This window comes from Acromyrmex echinatior, chromosome 7, assembly GCF_024713525.1.
Source record: "Acromyrmex echinatior isolate Ae372 chromosome 7, ASM2471352v2, whole genome shotgun sequence".
Taxonomy (NCBI): domain Eukaryota; kingdom Metazoa; phylum Arthropoda; class Insecta; order Hymenoptera; family Formicidae; genus Acromyrmex; species Acromyrmex echinatior.
The window spans coordinates 14,010,791-14,033,624 of record NC_141858.1 but is presented as its reverse complement, the minus strand read 5'-3'; the positions used below and the strand labels follow the sequence as shown (position 1 = coordinate 14,033,624).

The 22,834-nt window shown below is 33.0% G+C and overlaps 1 protein-coding gene and 1 long non-coding RNA gene across 9 annotated transcripts in view; both read left to right on the top strand.

Moving 5' to 3' along the window:
- Nucleotides 1–22,834, top strand: part of LOC105154207 (uncharacterized) — a 151,234-nt gene that overhangs the window by 16,175 nt on the left and 112,225 nt on the right. Inside the window, exon 1 of one of the 8 annotated variants that reach the window (XM_087408153.1) lies at nucleotides 649–3,196. The exons of the other annotated variants lie outside the window; for them this stretch is intronic. The gene's annotated coding sequence lies outside the window, so the exon portion shown is untranslated. Of the gene's footprint in view, nucleotides 1–648; nucleotides 3,197–22,834 lie in introns of those variants that run through there. 8 annotated transcript variants of the gene reach the window in all.
- On the top strand, nucleotides 3,191–22,186 carry LOC147909237 (uncharacterized). Its single transcript, XR_015545773.1, has 2 exons — nucleotides 3,191–8,990; nucleotides 9,109–22,186. It is a non-coding gene; the product is annotated as an uncharacterized LOC147909237 (long non-coding RNA).

Sequence of the window (22,834 nt, the reverse complement as noted above, 5' to 3'; positions counted from 1 at the left end):
AACGAGGTTACTCACGTAAAAAGCCTGACTTGAAATTCAAGAATACATTTTTAAAGTGTTATAACTAGAAGAGAGAAAGAATTGAACACTGTCTTCTGTTACACTCCTGTGCTCTGAACAATAATTCTTTTATATTAATTAATTAATTAAGAAAGCAGCGGAGCGCGTTTTCTTACTTGAAATTAATCTTTTTTATGAAGTTGATATGTGGACACGTCGTGCTTATGTATTAAATCTAAAGTTTAAAAAAAAAGTTTATCTTCATTTCGATCGAAAAAGAATATAGAGATATGAATTTTTGTTGTATATAATTTGTTTATAATTTTTTAATGTCTTGAGAGCGATAAGATTGGGATTCTCATAAATAAAAGAAAAAAATATGTCACACCTTTTTGCGATAGTTTTTTTATTTATTATTTAAACGTCAAAGTTCTTGATCTGTTACACGATTTTACCTCTCGTGGATAATAATTCGAAATAGAAAACCAATAATGATTTAAATCACATAAATGTATCTTTGATCAAAACGAAGACAAGTTTCATTCTTTAAATAAATATTATATTTATTGGAATTATATATAATATATATTTTATTCTATTTTATAAATTTTATATTTATTTGAAATTATGTTACATAAATTCTAGTTTTACAAATATTATATTTTAATCGCGCGTAAATGAAATGTTTAAAATCAATTTTTAAATTTCAATCGCCGCATTATAATTCAAGCGTATTCCAATTTCAATAATGTCACACACGTGTCGATCAAATCGCAAAATACTTATCGATCTCAAGTAACATGTCAATCTCAATCAATTTTAAGCTTTCAAACCGCTCTCATATTTATTTCTACTAAACATTTAATGTAGATTAATTTCAATCTCCGTTTAATTTACTCATAACATTTTTCTTGAATTAGATAGAGATGAGTGAATTAAACCGAGATTCACGCACACACACAAGTTAATCTATATTGGTAGAAAAACGGGCCACAATCGGATCGAAAAAGAATGACTTACGTGACACTGATGAGTCCACAAAACGGAGCCTCAGATGTGTGGCGATAATCTATTATCGTGATAAGTTTGGAATACATACAGATCTACTATTCGGTGTAAATATGAAGTCTGTTTTCTGTGATTGAAAACTACACTTTTGGAACTCAAAGTGAGACAGATATATATTTGATATTTGTCGAAAACAAAAAAGAGAGTTCTATATATAGTACAGGAACAGAAAACGAAGATTCATAAACGTTGTTTCGTAAAACGTCAACTGTTTCGTAGCGACGACGAGTCTACCGTACATACATACGTGCATACGTATAACGGCTCGGGCGCTCGGCGATTGTTTTTATGACGCTACGCAGCGCGCCGTGTTTTGTTTACGTTCGGTCACCGAGTCATCATTTGTACGGCGACGACGCGACGCGACGCAACGCAACGGCTCGAATCGCTCCGTGTATCGGCTCGTATCATTTCTCAAGACGCGATTCATGACTGTTACACTATCAGCAGTATTAGCATGTGCGATTAGTTAACTTTCGCGGATTTTTTCACGTGCGTGCCTCAGTGATTTTTTTGTGTTCTTCAGCTTCTGTGTGTCGGAGTGGCCGTGGTTTGTTGGCGCGAATTTCCGTTCGTTCGCGATAGGAAGCGAATCGTCTTTTCATTGTTGTCATCTTTTTTCGGACGATGATTATCTCATTAACGACACTCGGTGTACGTACGTATGTATCTCGCGTCTTTTTTTCTCTTCAGCAAACGTGATTTTTCGGATTGAGATCACGAAGTGATTTACGATGACGAATACGAATGGGAATGTTTCTGGGAAACAACGGGAAGCGCTGCGACATGTCGATCGTTTTTATTAACGTATATACTTCGCGAGACGGATGGGAAATGTATCACGTTTAATGCGACCAGACATCTCACTTTCGAAGTGATTGTTCTGCTGTCCCGTCAAATGTGTCGAAATATGAATAACTATTCTTTAAAAATAAATTGCTATTGTATCTATCTTTATAACTGCTACGTTGTATTAATCTTTATACATTTTTTTAATCTAATTTAAATAATGAAAAATCATGCTCATTTTCATTTTTAATAGCATTTATAATTTTATTTCAGTATACTAATCGTATAATTTCAATATCCATATCTCTTTATAATGTATAATATTTTAATCGATATCTGATCACATTATGTGCGATATTAGATCGTGTTGCTTACATTTTTTGCACTCAGCTAATCTTTGCTTTCCTTTTTTCAACATTCGAATATATATTTATTTAAAAAAAAATTTTTTTGAACTTTCAAGCAACACACGTACAAACCTATTGATTTGCCGTTTATCTTTTGGCAGTTTGTCGCGCGATAATAATCGACTCGTGTCGCATGCGCGCGCGCGCACACGGGCATCGAAGTGAAGTTGTCGCAGTGAAGTTGTCCTTTTTGAGTTTTTCGGCCATTAGCAAAGTGTCGTGAGCACGGAATGGATCGGCTCCGCGTGAAGCGGCATCACGACGCGTTTAATTAGTGAGTATAATACGCAATTAACCCAATATTTGAATATTCGTCAACCGTGTAGCGTGAATCCGGTTTGCGAGTATCTACGATGCTAGATAAGACGCGTATCTGATTTATCTCGTATAAAATTTTATTCGCGCGTCAACAGTCGGAGCGACGACCGTTTTCAGAGACCTTGCATTCCGCTGACGTTTATCCGTTCCGTTCAAAACGTGTTCGTGTATTTGCGACTTAATATGACATGATTGTCGTCCAAAAACGTGAGCATACTGTCCGTTAATCAAATGGGAAATTGTTGTAGAGACGTAGGCAATGTCGCGCGGGTGGCGCGTGAAGTTGTCCGCGCGTCGCTTCGCCATGTTCGAATTCGGCCGTTGCGATAATTTACGTCGCGGTTAGAGCGGATCGCGGTGTCGCGAACGCGAGATTTCCTCATTTGTTGCGGTGCGATTAACGTCGGGAGTGCCGTGCTAAATGTCGCGCGATAGTCGTATCCATGAGTGACGTGTCGCGGGCGCGCGATTGCAATTAACCTTGTTCGCGCGAGTGTTGTGCGAGTGTTGTGCGAGTGAAAGAGAAATAGCGAAGGAACAGCCACGGAGGTGCGAGTGAAAAAGAGAGGCAGGAGGCCTGGAGAGGCATCGGACTACGGCGGAACAATTATAGGGTAATCTAATTTTTTTTACTCAGTTATGTTTTGTTGTTTTAACCATGTTTACTTCCGCGATAATTGCCCTAGAATTCCTGTACGTCATCTTTCATAATTTTTTGTGTAATATGTGCAGAAAAACATTTTTGTTGTTAAGAAAATTATTTACTCAAATTTACTCATTTTTTTTAAGTATTATGATTATTTTTAACTAAAATTTAAGAATAGTTTCTTGATAATTTTAAAATACTTATTTTCTTAAAATACTAATCTTGAAATACTAATTTAAAAAAAATTCATTATCCACTCAAACATAATTCTTTTCTTTTGAGGAATATTATAAAATATTATTAAACAAGCGACTTTGTATAATAAGTCGAATTTGTTTTGATTTAATATAATTTTGATTGAAGCTATATACTTATTATTATTATTAGATAAGATATCAATTACATTTTCGAATTATTCAATATATATTTATAAATTTGATCAAATATTTAATTGAATAAAAGAAAAGAAAATAAAATAATGGAAATTATTTTATAGATCTTAAAACACCTTGAAAATGTAATATCTTAAAGATATTAAACATTTTTTGAATTATTTACATAAAAATTAGAGGAACTTATATTAAATTTTTTTAAATAAAATATTTATATTTAAGACAAGAATTTTTTCAGTAGATAATTAAATATTAAATATTTTTAGAAAGGAAGAGATAAAAAATTTAGTGTAACTTATAATTATTTTTTGAAATATTAATTATCTTAAATGTTATTTAATTAATATATTCGTTTGTTGTAAATTAATGCTGTGTTACAATTCCGTTGTTGTTTATTGTTTAGGTAAGTTATTTTTTAATATAAGGCAATAAAACTATGAAGTTTTAATAATATTCTCTAAATTCTTTTGACTAGAATTTCATTCTGAAGAATGAAAATTAAGCCTTGAAAAAAAGGCTCAATTTTCAACCTTCAAGAGTAGCTCAATTTTCTATCTTCAAGAGTGAGATTTCACTCTTCTGAAGTGAAATTTATTTTAATAGTTTTAAAAAATATCTGTGTATATATTTCTATGTACAAAATGTATAATTATATAAAAATATTTAAACATGCAATAACAAATAATTAAAAATTCAAGTTAATAGCATTAGAATCTTACGAATAAACCGCTTAGATTTATCTTCAAAATAGAGAGGCTACGACAGATTAGTGCTAATATTTAATCGAACAGTCATCCGTTGATTTATTATGCATACGAGAATGCAAATAGACACTCGTCCGTACATCAAGCTCATAAAACAGAGCTCATTATATCGGTATATTATTACATGAATTGTTTGAAATTTATAATACAAACTCACAAATATATACATGTCAAGAGGGAATAAATAGCAAATTTTATACTTTATAGAGTAAGGTCAAAAAAGTAATTTCATTAAAAGAAAAATTGTTTTTATATCTGTAAAGACAACATCACGCATCATCTGCTTTTTATTAAATACTTTATAGGCAAGAATTTTTCAGAAATCATTGGAAACACCATGAAGACAATATATTTATAATGCTGTCTGTGTAGTTGTATATAAAATATTTAACGTACAATTGAGTAAATTTAAACTTATATTACTTAGAGTAAAAAATAAGAAAGGAGAAAAAAATAAAAGTAAGGCTGTAACATGTAAAATACCGATATTTTTATATAAAATTTTTTATATAAAAATATTGTTTTTTATGGTGTTTACAGCAGACGAAGATGAACACAGAAATAAGATATTTATACATTGTATGTATTTGTGAAATAAAAATAAATTTCTTCTATCTGATATCAGATTCAATACAAGTAGATAATAAAGCGACAGAAAATATTTTTAATCATGTAAGATATTTTCTTGTTAATTTAGAAAAATCATACAGATGATTTTTAATAGCATTCATCGATATAATTTCGTTTCATTAATTTATTTAATATTTAGTTTATTTGATTTATACTAATCTTTCATTGCCTATCTATTGACAACATACTGTAATTAAAAAGAAATATATAATGGTAGACATAATTACGTGATACAAGTTATGTTAAATGTATTTCAAATAACATAGAAATAGAGAGAGAAGAAGAGTTTCGTAATGTGTATATATAATTTTCTCACATATTTTATATATTATACTTGTATATATATAAAATGTAAATATTTAATATAAATATATTTACATATATAATATATATATGTATGTAATTTTTAATAAGTAATGAAAAGAACTTATTAAGTTATGGTTTTAATGTTTAAATAATATTTTCATATAAATTTATATACGTATTCAGTTCTATAACTGCGTAAAAAATAAGGAAGGAGAAAAAAATAAAAATAAGGCTGTAACATGTAAAATACTGATATTTTTATATAAAATTTTTTATATAAAAATATTGTTTTTCGAAAAATATTGTTGTCGAAGTCATTTTCAATCTTTAAATACAGTCTTAAACTGAACTGAGATAGTAATATCGTAAAATAAATTATTTAATAATAATGATGCTAATAAAATCCTAAAAAGCTGTAAATAATTTGATACTGATAAGATTCTTAAAAAGCTATAAATAAATTATTTACAACTGTTTAAGATGCTTATTAGCATCAATATTATTTAATTGATAATATAGTATTTATGTATTATTACTCCAGTCTAGTTTAAGATTGCATTTAAAGACTGAAACTGATTTCGACGTGTAGTTGCAGAACTGATGTGTAAATATATATTAGGTGTTGGAATTAATTCGTAGCGTTTTACAAGTGATGGGAAGTACTTTCATTAATGTATTTTTTAATGCTCATGTGAAATAAATAACATTCTTTCATTAAAAAACGCTACGAATTAATTCCAACACCTAATAAATTCACTCCGAAATATAATTTAAGCATTAATATCTAGCTTACACTGATGAGGCATGTTTGTTATTTATTATGTAATGATGCTATGGTTCTATGACATTCCGTTTATAATTTTTAATATATATTTTATAAATATATTCAATGTATATTACGGGTATCTTGCAATTTAATTTATATATCTGTAACATGTTTGACACTTTAAAAGCTTCTGAGTTTCTCACTTGAGGAATCATACCGCTCTTTAATTAAATAATCCCAGATTATATACGTTCTGGTAAAAATGCGACTACTTTGATCGCTTCTCAAGACATGAAACCTCGATCTTAGTATTATTATCTCATTTAATATGAATTTTAAGATGAGAAGTAAAGGTTATAATTACGATCTTAACACTTGTCAAACCCATCAAACGTTTATCGTCCGAATGAGATAGCGAAAATTGTAGGTCAGTGTCTCTTATGGTGTTTATCCACTCGTTAGTCGAATATTTGTAACATTTCTTCATAACTAGAACGCGTTCTTGCATATTCGGTCGCGCGTGAAACAAGTCGCGCGTCGGTCGGTCAAAGACGCGAGTGTATAGGTGCTCGGGCAGCAGAATGTGCACACGGCAGAAGTTTGAATTCAACGATTCTGAGTCACCGGTGTGGCGGATTGGCGCGAGAAAGAGAAAGAGAGTGGCACGGACGAGGTGTGCGTTGCAAATGAACGCAGCAGCAGCAGCAGCAGCAGCCCGCGCGGGAGCTGCATTTTTGCGTCAGTGCACGTGTTTGTGAGAGACCGCCTTTTGCACTCCAACCGATCTCTACCACCGGTTTTGTTACCAGACGCTCGCTACAGCAGCGACTCAAGTCACTTAGAATACAAAAAAAAAAAAAAAAAAGATTGACTGCAACCAGCTTCCTGATATTGTAAGCAAGTTCGCTACGAGATCATTCTTTTAGCTTTTCGATACGGCGACTGAGTAGATTGATTACGTGGAAAGAAAGATTTTACTGGAGTATTTAAAAATATGATACAGATTTGATAATAATTTTGTTGGGTCATCAAAATAATTATACGGGAAATTCGAGCGTAAGATATTCTTCTAGCAACCAGTTTGAGTATCCTACGTATAATTATTTTGTCAGTCCAATAGAGTTATTTTTAGATTTGTATCTAGCTAAATATTTAGATACTTGAGCAAAATTGTTCTTTTTTTCACATATCCTTGTTTTATATACATGGACTTTTATTACAAATGAGAGAGAGGGGGGGGGAGGGGGAGGGAGAGAATCGATTGGTTAAAGCACTTACGTTAATTAAATAATATAAAGTAGCGTTAATTAAATAATATTAATTGACGCTGCGTCTAATATACTTAGTACGACAAATTATGGTACAACGGACAATCTCGATAGTGGGTGTCGTGTTATCGTTCGCTATCCCTGGCTGCAAGTAGCACATCGCAAACGCAATGCGTCACTGTCGACGCATGCTGCACGCGGCGTGCGAGCCACATGTAGCAAAATAGAAACTTGGCTAGTCGCGCGGTAGGCGCCGTGTAACTGATTCCGCCGTCAGCAATAATGTTAAGTATCGCGACTACTAAATAGCTCATCGCGCGTCGAAAGCATAGAATTACGGGATGTCCGGAAAAGCCTGATTCGCGACGTTTATCGAGTTTCAAGTCTTCTGAACAATGAAAATTTTATCTGTGCTCGTAGCATTTGGATGTTTTAATGTTAATATTAGTAATGGGTATTAATTTAGACATTTAACATTAATATTAGGTAATTAAATTACATAAAAATTCTATTGAACAGCCTGTTTTCACTAGTGTAATTAATTTTAATCATCTTGGTCTTGACTTCTCATCTTTTTCTAATTCTCGTGTTCGTTTTTACCTATGTAGATTAACTTTATCTCGGTTCAACTTACTCGTCATTCTTTTTCTAGTTTTTAGAAATTAGGAAAAGAGTAGGTTGAGCCGAGATTAAAGTTAATCTACATTGGTGGAAACAGGATTAGAACTAGTAAAAAGATGAAAAGTAAGTTGAATCGAGATTAAAATTAATCTGCATTAATAGAAACGGGTATGAGTTAACTTTATTTGAAATTAAGGGAAATATGAGAATGATTCAAAGAACAGAGCCTAATTTATCAGATTATCCAATTTTGCATTCAACGTTAAATAACCGTGTAAAAATTATACTGCAAACTAATCACGCTACATACATATTATTCTTACATTTCATTACATTTCTCGGCTCCAGTCTATTCATATTTATATATTGCAACGAGAGAGAGTGAGATAATCCATGGATGAATGCGTTTGTTCAACTTGTTACCCTTTCGCAAAGTCTAGCGTGACATCTAGAAAATTTCAATAAATATTTCTCTTCGGGGATTATCTTTCCGTTCCATTGCGTCTCGGGTAGCGGCAGACCGAGACCGCACGGAAGATGCGAAATCGGTCCGAATAGAATGCGTTTGTGAGTCACATGGTCGTGTCGGCTTGCGAGCGTTGCCGAGCCGAGCCGAACGCACCGCGTCGCGTCGCACCGAGTCGGGATATAGATCCTCTCTCTGGTGCCGTGATGCGTGTTGCGACGTTGCCAAAGTTCCTCTTATCGTCGAGCCGGTCGCGAAAGCCTGTACCGCGTACGCACTCGTGCGTTCGTCCATTCGTCCATCCATCCATCCATCCATCCATCCATCCGTCCGTCCGTGCGGGAAAAATAGCGCGTCGCCTTGGCTTTCTTTCCTTGCCCCACGTCTGCGTGACCGCGTTTTGCCTCTCGCAAAAATGCGCCCTCGGGAGAGACTCGCGCGCCGTGGAAGCCGTTAGTCGTCATGATCTCGGCACGACGAACGTGCTATCATTACGACGAGACAAAGGCGTCAAAGACGACGACAACGACAACGACGACGGGACGAAGGGTGGGTGGAAGGAGGGAGAGAGGGAGGGGAGGGGGAGGGGAACAGCCACCACGGCAACCATAATTATTGGTTATTGATTTTTGTTAATGCGCACGACCGTCGTATTCACGGACGACAGACGGTGGACGGGAGGGAGCGTGACGTAAACTAGGATATCGCGCGCCGGGAAATATTCTCCATGGGAGGACGTCGTCTCTGTGTTTGCTGTTGCTGCTGCTGCTGCTGCTGCTGTTGTTGCTGCTGTTGCTGTTGTTGGTGGTCGACTTGGCACGAGCGATGCTTTTACAACGTTGTAAATTTTATGGGCGCATTGTGAATTGCCATATCGCTGGTATTAACCGTTAAGACGGGATTCGGTAACTCGGGACGTTGTCTCCCGATTTCTGCGTTCTTATATTCTGTCCTATATGGCGCCGAGAACTTTTTCTCATCGTAATAGAGATATAAAAAGAATTTTTTAATTTTTTAATCTTCCGAAATATATTATTAGTGAATGGATAACGGAAAATAAAAATGTTATTTTAATATGAATTTTTGTAATATTTTAAGATAATGAGAAGTTGGGTCTGAGGAAAAAAAAAAGAAAGAAAGTTATATAAGCGTTATTGATAGCCCTGGATTTGAAATTTACAAAACAGTCGTCACGATATTTAACTGTTATGGCAGAAACTCGCAACGCTGTTTCTGATTTCTCCCATTCCTGTATTCCATTTTATATAGTACCGAGAACTTTTTCTTTTACTCATTGTGAGAGATATAAAAGCAGGAAAGAGAGACAGTTTTTAAACAGGAAAGTCGTTAGACAATTAACAAGTTGACTTGATAATCTGTTACTTGATAATCTGCTAAAGACTTAGTTTAATTTTATTTTATCTCATTTTATTTCGCATGTTTAATATCTAAAATGTGTCTTGCATAGGAATATCAACTATAGGAACAACAACAATAATATAAATATTCATTATATTATTCATAAAATAACTGGTTTTAAAAGTAAATACCACAAGACTTTTACAGCAAATCTTGATCTAAATATACTGTGAGTTTAATTTTGCGATTATCTGTTATTTCTACTGGCTAAATGACACTATCTTGGGTTCGTACGAATGATAACGAACGATAAGGAGCGGTACGAAGCGGTTCATGTATCAAGTAGCATGCGAGATAATTCGATGCGTTTGCAGCTCATTAAATATCGTCACGATTGCTTCGTAAATTTTATGCGAATCTTGTACTATCACTTAATATTACATAATACTTTTTTTCGGTTCTCTCTTTTTCCTCAAAGTAAGTAAACTTTTTTTACAAGCAATGTTAATAAAAATTTTATTATGTTAAAATAAAATGACGGACAATGTTTTTATCTTCTATCATCTCTCTGATATATTTCCCAAGATTCAAATTAAAAAAACTATTTTGTGTATATTTTTGAGAAATAGTGTACACAATCATTACAAAAAGGGGACAGTCTTCCTATATTTGTGGATATCTTTTTAGATTTAATAAAATTCAAGTTAATAATTTTTAAAACAACTATTGTTATAGAATTCGATAGCCAGCACGAGTCTTGGATGAGATAAATACTATAATATTATATCAGGAGATACAGTTGTCTCGGCTCTAAGACGGCGCAGCAATACTATTGTTATTCCTTTATCTACTTTGAAGAATTCAATTATCTTGAAATTTTTTAGTATCTCTAAAAAATTTTACATTTTGAAGTTTATCTTCTTTTTTTTTTCCGAGAAATATTCGAACATTTTCTATTCTTCTCTGAGTAAAGATTTGATATTTTGAAAAAATTCGTATGCTCGTTTTCGTTATATACTCGATCTTTGCTAGTCATGGCAGCAGTCGGCAATTAGACCGCAGGAATATTAATTCGGCGGAATATTAACTCGTACTTGGCAGATACTGTGGTGTGCTCAAGACTTTTATCAGCCCGCTCTCGGAGGGTAGAATTACGGCGCGCCATGAAATTGCGATACCGAACGCGTCGATTTGCACGATTCGAGGAAAGATCCGGTCCGTCCGTTTCTCAGCTGCCCAGATAGCTGAACTGTCTGCAAACACGCACCACGACGCGACCGGTGAGGCAGAACAAAGAAGGAGAAGTTACATCATCATCGTATCGCGATGCGCATCCAATGGTATGCCGCTATATCGAGAGAGAAAGAGAAAGAGACAGAGGGAGAGAGAGAGAGAGAGAGAGAGAGAGAGAGAGAGAGAGAGAGAGAGAGAGAGAGAGAGAGAGAGAGAGGTAGAATAAAATTTGACAGGAGCGCTTCGAAATACGCCTTATGTTTAATTCCGCCGACGATCAACTTCTTTTTTCGCCATGATGTCGCTCAGCCGCCACCTCCAACACCACCCACCCGCGAACGGCAAAGAAAACAAAGGACAAAGTTGCGTCATTCGAATTGAGATCAAGAGAACATATTTTTATTCTGTTACGAATTTTATTGCTGTTGAGTAAGGACCTCGTGATATTTTAATCTTTATCTCAGGAAGATACGCAATCTCGGTGAGAGAATTTTGATTATTAAAGGAATTAGTGGATGGAAATATTATCGTATTTGACACGTGCAAAAGATTTTATTCCTCATTATCTTTCCAACACGTACGTGGTTCATGCAATCATTGGGAAACAAAAGTTTCCACATTTATATTCGCGCAATGCATTTCGTGACGAGATACGTAAGCATGTCGTATACTAAAATTTTTCATTATTCTCACCTTGAGTGAGTAACGAATTATATTGTAACGGTTATTAACATACAATTCGAAGCCTTCCCTGAGAACATTGATACACATAATTTTCGTTGTACATTGCCCATCAATCTTTGAATTCTTATATTGGTTTGACATAAGAAAGGTTAAGTGTCATTTATTTGCATAAATTTTTCTTTAAAGTCTGCGAATCGCATACGTATTTCTTGCACAAGAAGTTTTTTACATCAAGTTCAAGGACAAAAGTTCGACGACAAAAGAATTAATCAATCGAAGAAAATAGAGATATCATGATTAACGGAACGTATGCAAATAAATTCTTGTCATTTCTTTCGAAAAATCTTTTCAAGTTTTTTTCCACAGTTCTTTGGCATCTAAGAAATTCTTCAATTTTCGATACTTTGGACTTACAAAGTCGACGTGTCAAAATTTTGTTAAAGCAAAGCGCGAGCTGAAAGCAAATTAACTTACGGACGCGTAGATAAAACGGATTGCTGCAGTGAACTTGGAACCAGCTCGTATATAAGAGCGTGATGCACTCGTATTTGTATGCATTGTACGTTATAAGCGTGCTCGACGGATGCAGAAGGTCGAGGGTCAAAGTAGTCGAATGGTGCGAAACGACAATGGCAATAAGAGAAACGACTTTTCCAAGCAGTGAAGAATAACGACCGGGCTGCGGCGATTACGATCGCTCGCGCAAATCGTTTATTTCTCCCTCTTTCTTTACCGTCGCGGATTTACAGGTTTGAAGTATTCCGCTTCCTCTTTTGCTAAGTAATCCAAAGCTCGAAGATGCGCATAATTTTTGTTTAATTTTCAATTATATATTTTGTATCAAATTTAATTGGAAGAATTAAAGAGTAATTTAATGAACTGGAAATTGTAAAAATTTTAAAAGTATATTAAGCATCAAGTCCCACTTTGATTGAATATCACTTTTTTCGTTTATTTGTATTGTTCACGTATCAGTCGATTCTTACTTATTGTTATTAAAATAATTCAAATTAAGAGACTAACTTTAAAAGTTTACTTTAGATTTTTTGCAAATTATTATATAAACGTTGACTTTATTTTCATTGTTTTAAAAATAAACTTTTAAAATAGAAGGTAATTATGATATCTATTGTAATTTTTTGTTGTGACGCATTATACTCATATAGTACGTTGAAAAACTAAATTGTGTTTTTTTTTCTATCATACAAGATCTTTTCATTGTTATTACGCATTGATCGTGTCTTGATTATTATTTCCTGCCTCAAGATATATAATCGATATATCTACTGTTATTATTAACTTTTCTAATCGCATCATTCATCTACGTACATTTAAAAAATTCTGTGCTAAATTTAATGTATTTCTTTTATTTTTTATGACTAATCAGCATATATTACTGAAATTAAAACATTTTATATTCAGTATTAATTAAAATGATTAAATTTTAAATATTAATTAAATACATTAATTAAACTGATTAAATATTAAATATTAATTAAATATGATTAAATAATAAAAAAGATAACAGAATATGTGCGACTAAATTCTCGTTGTAGAAAAATCGACGAAAACAAATTAAACAAAAAAAGTCCATTATAGAAAAAGATAGACGTGCACTTATCGCCACCTTGTATATATAAACCTAGATATCATTATCTAGTTCCTGTGGAATAAGAATTTTGTGAGATTGGCATAGTTCGCAATTGGAGATGCCCGTCACGGAGATGGAACTTCCGAGCCAGATAAGCAAATTCGCAATGGATTAACTTTTTTAGACTCGAAATTATTCGCCAGCTATTATTCACCTTGGCTCTTCCGATTTTCTTTACAGTCCTTTCGTTACAGAGCTACAGATTCTACGTGAAATATTTGTTTCCTTTATGTTTTCTTTATCTAATCTGGTTTTAATCTCTATCATGTTAGAGATCTCTGAAAATAATACGAAACTCTTATAAAAGTTGTAGTATTCTTATAACGTGATCTCATTTTTAGAATGTTTTTTAACGTCATGTGTGAAGCTGCTTTCTAATTTTAGAATTAAAAAAATTTTCACTTAATTCAATCCAAAAATATATAAAAGTAACCTTTGGGCATTCTACTATTTATTTTTTAAATCAAATATTTTCCTTTTTGGATAAAGAAAATGTTTTTATACTCAAGTTACATTTATTGAAATAGTCTTTCTGCTATTTGAGCTTTTTTGCAAATCTAAATTAGGAAGCATATGCTCTTGAGGATTAATAATAAATCTTTTTGAGAGAGAGAGAGAGAGAGAGAGAGAGAATTTGTATGTTAGAATAATTTAACAAATTTTTAACAAATATCGTTCATTTTATATAATTTAATAAAAAGTAAAAAATTATATATATGAAAAATTAATATTAATATAAATTAATATAAAGTAATATAAATGGCACAATTATTGTGGCGCAATTATAATGTTAAAATTAATATAATATAAACGAGGATATAATCGACAATTATAAGCTTACAAAATAAAAAAAAACTTCTGTTTTTTCCTGTTTTTTTTTATGGATATTTAAAAAAAATCTTTTTAAAATATCGAAATTACTATATTTTTTGTTAAATTAGTATATTAGCACTTGTTACAATGCAATGTGTGTTTACAGTTTGCAGCTGCAATATGTAATATCTTAGCGATGTGTCAAAATGATACAACCGTTTCCGGTGACACTGATCAAGTGACATGTGATAAGCGATTCCATCGATGGAACATTTTCGTGATTGCTATCAACGAAAACAATTTTCAACGATAGTCGCCGCCACCGCGGCGCGGTTTAGCCGTAATCGAACCGAAGTATGCAAAAATTATATGGTAAAGTCACGCGCAAGGTAACGCGAGTTTCTTTTCCGCGCTGAAAATTCTCAAATCGCGTTCGCGGCGCGTGATAGCGTCGACACGGAATTGCGGCGTTGCCGACGCTATGTCGGAGAGAGAGAGAGAGAGAGAGAGAGAGAGAGAGAGAGAGAGAGAGAGAGAGAGAGAGAGAGAGAGAGAGAGAGAGAGAGAGAGAGAGAGAGAGAGAGAGAGAGAGAGAGAGAGAGAGAGAGAGAGAGAGACGGGCATCCAAGGGCAGTTCACACCGTGTCACTGTTACCTGAACAGGTAATCACATTAATCTCGCCGTGTGTAGTCCTGGCGCGCTAGTCCAGTTGGATTTATATAGTTAGCCACTCGGAGAACGGCTGGATCTTCGCACAAAAGCAAGATACATTTTTGCACAAAACGCTCGTACAATATGTCCTATATTTCTCCATAGCTATCGTTTACGTTACTTGCCCGTTTACGAAACTTGTAAGTTTTCGTAACGGTTATTTTCATTTGCGAACCGGTGTCTCACAAATTTCTTATTATAATACAGGGACTAGATAATGGTATCTCAATTTATATACAGGTTATAAAGGCAGATATACGTCTATGATTCTTTATAACGGATCCTTTTGTTTAATTTATTGTCGATTTTTCTGCAAGAATTTAGTTGCATATATTCTTTTGCAATTTTTTACATATTTAATTAATTTAATGAATATTAAATATTTTAAATGTTTTCGTAGTAATATTAATATTGATTAGTATGTAAAAAATAAGAGGAATATAGATATTAAATAAACTTGGTAACATAGAATTTTTAAATTTTGATAAAGAACGTGATTAGAAGTTATATTATTGAATACCATTGTCAAAAACAAACTTTGTTATGCATATAAGCTCAATATACGATAAAAAATTAATTATGTATTAAGGATATAATTGTTTAAAAGAGAAAACAGTTATAGATTGCATTGCTTCTTAATATTGAATATTTTTATAATTTATGCACATACATCAGCTTCGTTGGAACAAACATTATTTGGATAAAGTCACGAGTAAATAATGAAATTCTATTATTTATTTAGACGTTTTAATTTTTATGACCTGAATTATTGGTACTTAAAAAATTTATTAAGTCAATTTCTCTCTCTCTCTCTCTTTCTGTAGAATTAATTAGGTACTTCGGAAATGAAAAGTGATAGACGTAAAATAAATTTAACGACACTAAAATTGCCCCAGTCTGTGATATACTTGATGTCGTGCTGCACGTTTAGAATTATGCACGTGATTAGAGTGCGTTTGCATTATTGATGGACGGTCGTAATTGTCTCGATAAAAAACGCACGAATTTACTCCCTTTTGAAGTACTTGCCCGAGTTTCTTCCTCGTCGATCTAAAACGGAGAGCTCGCGTGAAATATATTTATGTGCGCGCGGTATTCCGACCTACAATTAGTTAATTTTAACGAACGGTCACCGGATTAGCCGCGCGTCGCTATGAGTCAGCCGCGGTGTTGCGGAATTCCGGAATGCATGAGTTATGATCTTGTCACGAGCAAATTGTGACCGTAAAATTTCATATTGGACTCTTCAGGCGTGAAAGCGGCGTAATCTCAGAAGATTGAATTTTTCATTGTCGAAAAAATGTACGCAATTTTCTATTTTTCACACACGATCTTTCTGTTAGTTTTCCTCTTATCGCGGAGAGAGAAGAGAGACGGAGAAATTATCTCCATGAAATTATCTCGTGGTTCAGAGAATGAAAAACCTGATCGATTGATTGTAATGAAGTTATGATATTTTATGTTATGATTTTTGAATAGTAATAACAATTCGAACATTAGAACTTTGATTAGATTATTTTAATTTAAAGGGATATATGAGCGTGAATAATAATGTAATGTCTGTTCTTATCGACTTTTTTGATAGCATTCTCAGTCTTTAGTTATTATTATTTAATGTGGGTGCTTTATATTTTTTGAATAGAATAATTATTTTGCAATTAGGTTTCGCGTAAATTGATTGAAACTTAAATTCTCGTAGCGGTGAGATAAAGCGCGTATACTTAGCATAATTTCATTGACGTTTGTGCAAAATGCGACCAAGTGTTGACGATGATTAGGTATTTAAAAAATGTTAAGACTAAGCCATCGTCAATCACGTTTTTTAACTTGCTTCACGTTTTTATTTTTGGATGTGTATGTATATTTAACGCGCTTATTTGAAATTTCAATCTCAATGTAGGAGAAATTATTTAATATTATACACATAAAATTAAATTTCTGTCGAGTAAAGGCATTTTCATTATGGTAATTCAACATATATAACTTTCTAATTAGAGAGTTGAATTTATATTAAATTATGTTAAATTGAGACTTAATTAGAAAAATTTGGCTATTAAGCTTTGATGTTATCAACGAATTCTGATCGTGGATTGTACGGAAATATATTTTCATTCGCTTATAACGCGATAATTATTAATATTCAACATTTTAGTTAGAAAGTATTCGACGTGATCAAAAAAACTGTCGTTGAAATAGGTTCTGGAAAAAATAGTAAATGCGTTTGTGAACATCTATAAATCGTCCTCTATTTTAAGAGATTACCGATATCGCGCATATTCTTTTTTTACCAACCAGATGTCTGATTTAAAGAGATCCCAACGGGGATGAGGAAAATCAACGGGGTAATCTTATATATATCATTCTGAAACAACAAATAATAACTGCTAATTAATATCGAGGGACAGAATACTAATCATAATTCTCATCACCAAAGAAATAAAAATATGAATATGAACTTTAATATAAATAATTTGTTTTTTATCGTAAGACACGTGACGTCCAAAAATAAATGAGTTAAGAGACATTTTTGTAATTAAGAATATTTTTTTTAATGCGATAATTTTGATTATAAAAATTAATAATTTATGAAATATGCTTTTTTTATTCGTAAAATGTATCCTTTTTTTACTTTCGGGACTAAATAACTATAAGGAAAACTAGCAAATTGTATTTTGTCGAAAAAATGTTTAGTTGTTACCTTTCGAAACCGCGTAACTCTATTGATATGCATGGCGGATTACCATTATTTTTATATGCACATATTTCTGTTTTTGTATGTATATATTTCTTACCGTGGCAAGTGGCGAAACTCAATCAGAAATGGGTCGAAAGACTTTGTGAACGCCATGCATTACTGGCGCCTTGTCGTCGCTCGAGAGAAAGTGCATAATGTGGGTAACCTTATTGTTGCTCTTATTGTTGTATAATAAGCGTAACCCGCCTGTGATAACTCATTAGCGGGGCGCGTGGCATTGAAAAATAATTACGCCACATTCCGACAGTCAAGAAAACTCACTGTGAAGTATTTTCCTCGCGTTTTCTGTCGAGCAAAATGCTTTCGCAAGCTATAGTATACTCGAAACGAATCTTGGTAAAATACAGAAATATTTATTACACATTTTTACATGCTGTATACAGAAAAATGTATTTAACACGATAAACTAAAAAATAAATAATAAATGTTTAGACATCGATAAAAATTATTCAAACAAAGTCATTGGAACAAGAATTTTAACAACTTATGAATTTATACAAATTATAGATAAATAATAAATTATTGGAACTGAAATAAAATGTTAATTTAATTTATGATCTTATTTTCTTGTTAAAAATTAAAATTCAATTAGGGGAAAAAATTGATTTTTTTAAAATAAGAAATATAAATATAATGCTTGTAATACATTTTGTATGTAAGCTTTTACAAATTTTCTGTTCTCTGAAAAAGAGTGACCTACTAAAGTTATCTGTGCATAACTTTTTGCCGATCGTTAATCATACGCGGTCGCATTTGCGCATACGCGATTGGTTCGATCGATTTACTTTTTTGCCCAATGAATTTGCCAAAGAAAAGATCATGCTTACCTATAAATATGTCACCTGCATGAGCAATGCAAACACTCCGAATGCGTCAGAGATAACTGATCTATGAGTAGGCTCTCCTTTTTTTTCGGGTTTGGCACGTGACTTTCGCGCTAATCGTAAAAATAGTATCGCTTGTGGTTGTTTAACCGGACTAGAAAAGCATTCCTCTCGTCACTTGCGCTACTTTGTTGCGTAGATAAATTTCACGTGACGAGACAATCGAGTTGCCGCCGGCCGGCCGGGACGTGTCCATCTTATCTCGCAATGACGAACACTTCAAATGCGTCCATTGTGCCACACTCCCTCTTCGTGAAGTCAGAATGAAAAATAATTGGCTGTATGTCTGTCGGTTGTCTATAATGAAAGATGAACACTGTCAAATTCGACACTCAAATTTAAGTTGGTATATACATACATAAATAATAAAATCTAAGATATACTTGTGTAAAATATTTGTTAATAAAATATTTGAAATCTTTATAATTTGAGATAATTGCAATTGCATATTTATGCACGGGAAGAACAATTTTACTGAAGCAAAGTAAAAAAAAAAAAATTTTTTTAGCTTGAAAATTCAGGTAAATACAGATTTGAAAATAATTTTATCGAGCCATCAATAATTACGCAGAGAACTCGAGCATGATGATGAATGCTGCAAAAGTTTTTACTAGCAACGAGCTTGAGCATAGTTATTGCCTCCTACATAATTATTATGAAGTTCAATAATATTATTTTCAGATCTGTATCTATCTAAATTTTTTACGTACTTTAACGTAAAACTGTTTTTTCCCGTGCGGATTTCCTTGTAATTCACTTTATTTTGTAATTTAGATTCATATGTAAATAATGCGTTAGTAAAATGTTAGCCCGGAACGAAGAAAATGCAAAATGCAAAGAAGATATATTTTTCTTTTTTAAACACACGTACGATATAATTATCGATCGATTTAGTTTTCATATATAATTTAAGTATATGGCTCTCATAGGCGATCAAGCGTTAATATCGAGCGTTGCAACCTGCAGCGTTTTTTTTCTTAAATATCGCAGATATTTTCTTGCCGCGAAATAAAACACTCGACACCGTCTTACTTCACTCAACGCAACATTGATGTATATATATATGTCCGTCCTCTCTTTCCCGCGTAAAACTCTTCGTCCTATACTCTCGTACCGAGGAAACCGACGCGTTCTCCTCCAGAGCCGGTCTGACCTGTTGACGATAAATGTAGGAATCGTAATAGCAAACGCACGAGTGCTACTATGTATCTCTCCGACTGGCACACGAGAGCTCGCATCTTATGTGATTTATGTACTGTCGAGTAGGGCCGGGATCGAGTTTCGAGTCAATTCGTTACCCAAGTTTCATCGTATTTCATATGACGTGTTTGCGGAGTACTTGGTACAATCACATATCGAGATCCATAACTAGGAAGAGTCTCGCTCAGCTTGGAAATTGTACGAATGAGTGTCTCGAGAATTCAGTAAATATCGAAGTTCCTTGAAAAATAGCATTCGAGATTTGTTGTATTCGTCGCATTGTGTAATGTAATGTAGAAAAACTAAGAGAAGAAAGAGAAAAAAGGGAGAGATTAATGACGAAGCTCTAACCAATACTCACTTGCAATTTTCAATAGAACAGCTTATTACGTATTTATGTGCAATTTTATTTTTAATTACACGTCACTACGTGTATGTGATTAAATGATTCGGAAGAATCATTTAATGTTACTAGAAATCGCATTTTATTTAATGTTATTGTGTCTCCTTCTTCAATTGCTATTATTATTAGTTATTGAAAAACTTGGAAGAAGATGTTGGAGTGTAATCACTTTCTGATATTCGACAAATTGAATATCTTTGCGATATACAGTTAAAGTTGCCAAAAGTTTCCGGCCAATATATAATTTTACAGATAATTTTTATTAATCTGTTTTTTTAGTTTACATTATAAGTTAATAAAAATCTTGTTACAATCGACTTAAAAACACGATATTTTTAATTAAAATATATTAAGTATCGTATACTAGATCTTTATTTGTAGAGATTCTTTATCTGAACAATACAATAAAATTATTTATTAGTCGGAAACTTAGGCTAATCTAAACTGCGAGACACAAAGTAAGAAATATCTAAAAAATTCTATTATTTAAAAGATATCTAAGAAATTCTATTGTTACATATTCCATTTAAAATGCCTCTCTTTCCGTAACATTTTTAGATCACTCATAACTTATACATGTTTTTTTTTTTTTTTTCGAACATAATCCTAACTTAAGCTGTTTCGCCAATAGCCTGCATTCGATTCTATTCTTACCGTTCGATACGATAGCTGGGGGACTACCGGGGTGTGATATCGGAAGGGATCCTGGGGCACGATTGATATGTCGAAATCGCAGAATGCACCGGCGAGGAATGCGGGTGCAAGTCGGCACCGAGCGGAACAGGTTAGCCGTTCAATCGCAGGTGGAACGCACGATTTGCGCCGCGCGGTTAATGAGCGATATGGGTGATGCATTTTATCGAGATGGCGCGAAAAGAGAGATACTTTATCGTGCGGTAGCATCTCGATTGATATTTACTCAACGAAAGTCATTCCGCTCGCATTCGTTTGTAAAATCGCGCGTGTTCGCGCCGGCGACGCGACGCGACGCGACGCGACGCGACGCTTGCGGCTGAGATTATAACGCGCGTGCGGATGCGGAATTATTATTATCCTATGCTGTTCTCCTTACGCGCGATCTCTTTGCCGCTCTCGCTGCACCGTTGCACGCGAGAACGTTAACCGGTTTCGCAAACAATTCTAGTAAATGTTAGAACGCGATCTGACGGGAATTTCTTCGGTGGATTTTATAATTTTATAATTGATTTCATTCACGTCTCTTATTGCTATAGAAATTTTATCACATTTCTATTTTGGTCTCTCTCTCTCTCTCTCTCTCTCTCTCTTGAATCTTCAAAATTATTCTTTTTTATATAATTTAGACATTGGAATTTAGATAAAATTAGTGGGTGTTGTTTAAAAAATATTATTTTATTTGGCATTCTTATTTAAATAATATTATTTTAGTCAATTTTTACTTTGTAAATTTTTTAAATTCTTTGTTCCCATTTAAAATAGCGATGATAATGACAGCAATATAGATAATCAGTGATACTATCAGGCTATTGTTTCGTATGAGTCGGCTTATCAATTCAGAGAAACGAAAACAAAGTGAAGAGAACGAAGGAACACAAAGAAGACGAAAGAAGCGAAAATTGTGATACACTTCATATCTTTTCTTTAATCTTTTCTTTTGTAGTTATTTATATCAGTTGAGTTATTCTTGCATTCTATATTAGGAATTTTCTGTTGCTGATAATCAAGTTCATATTTCTACTTTGTCTATTATTTTTCATTATCGAAAAATTAAATGTAATACAAAGAAAAAATATATAAATGATTTAAAATAAATAAATATGTATTAAATTGTGTCGTTTAATTATTTTCGTTTATTTAATTTAAATGTTCTAAATATTATTTATTGTATATTGTTCACATTATACAAAAATTTATTGCTTAATTTTGATGATTTGTTTGATTTCATAGATAATCAATTCATTTATTATTGATTCCAAATTGCCATTTATATAATTCGCGAATTATAAGTTAGCGAAACAAAGCGAACGGAATCAATTTTAATTAAAATTTTTATTTGTTGCTAAAGAAAAAAATTATTGCTCTGCTCGGTCAGTTTTCTTAAAAAATTATATTCCGCTAAAAAAAGATTAAATTAGCGGAACAATATATGCAAAAAAATAATCTTTTTTTTTTAGCGGAACATTATTTTAAAAAATTAACAGAAGAACAAATTTTTTTCTTTGACAAATTTTTAGCAACAACAATGAGTTACAAATAAAAATGTTAGAATTGATTCTGCTAACTTTGTTCCGCTAATTTATAGAACATTCCAAATTGATACATAATAACACAAAGTCATTGAAAGTTAATTCAGTAGTGTCTGACTATCTCGTGTTTCAAATTCAGGGCTAATTTACGTTTGCATTCAAGATGAATAATAAATTTTTTGCAGGTTCTGCCGTACTATACACTCGCTACCATCTCTCGTTATTATAGAAAATTCTCGTTATTATACGGTATGATTATCCGCCGGATTATGTAACACGTGTAAGAGAAGTATATGCTTAATCCCCGTCGCTCGTCCTCGCTTTTATCCAATCAGAGTAAGTGCCTGCATCTCGAGGATAGGATTTATCCGAAAGAACGTATTTTCCTATATCCCACCGAATAAGGAGCTTTGCGGAGACTAAGTTGCATATTTCTAGGGGATTGCGTTTCGCGAATTATAATGGTAATATTGT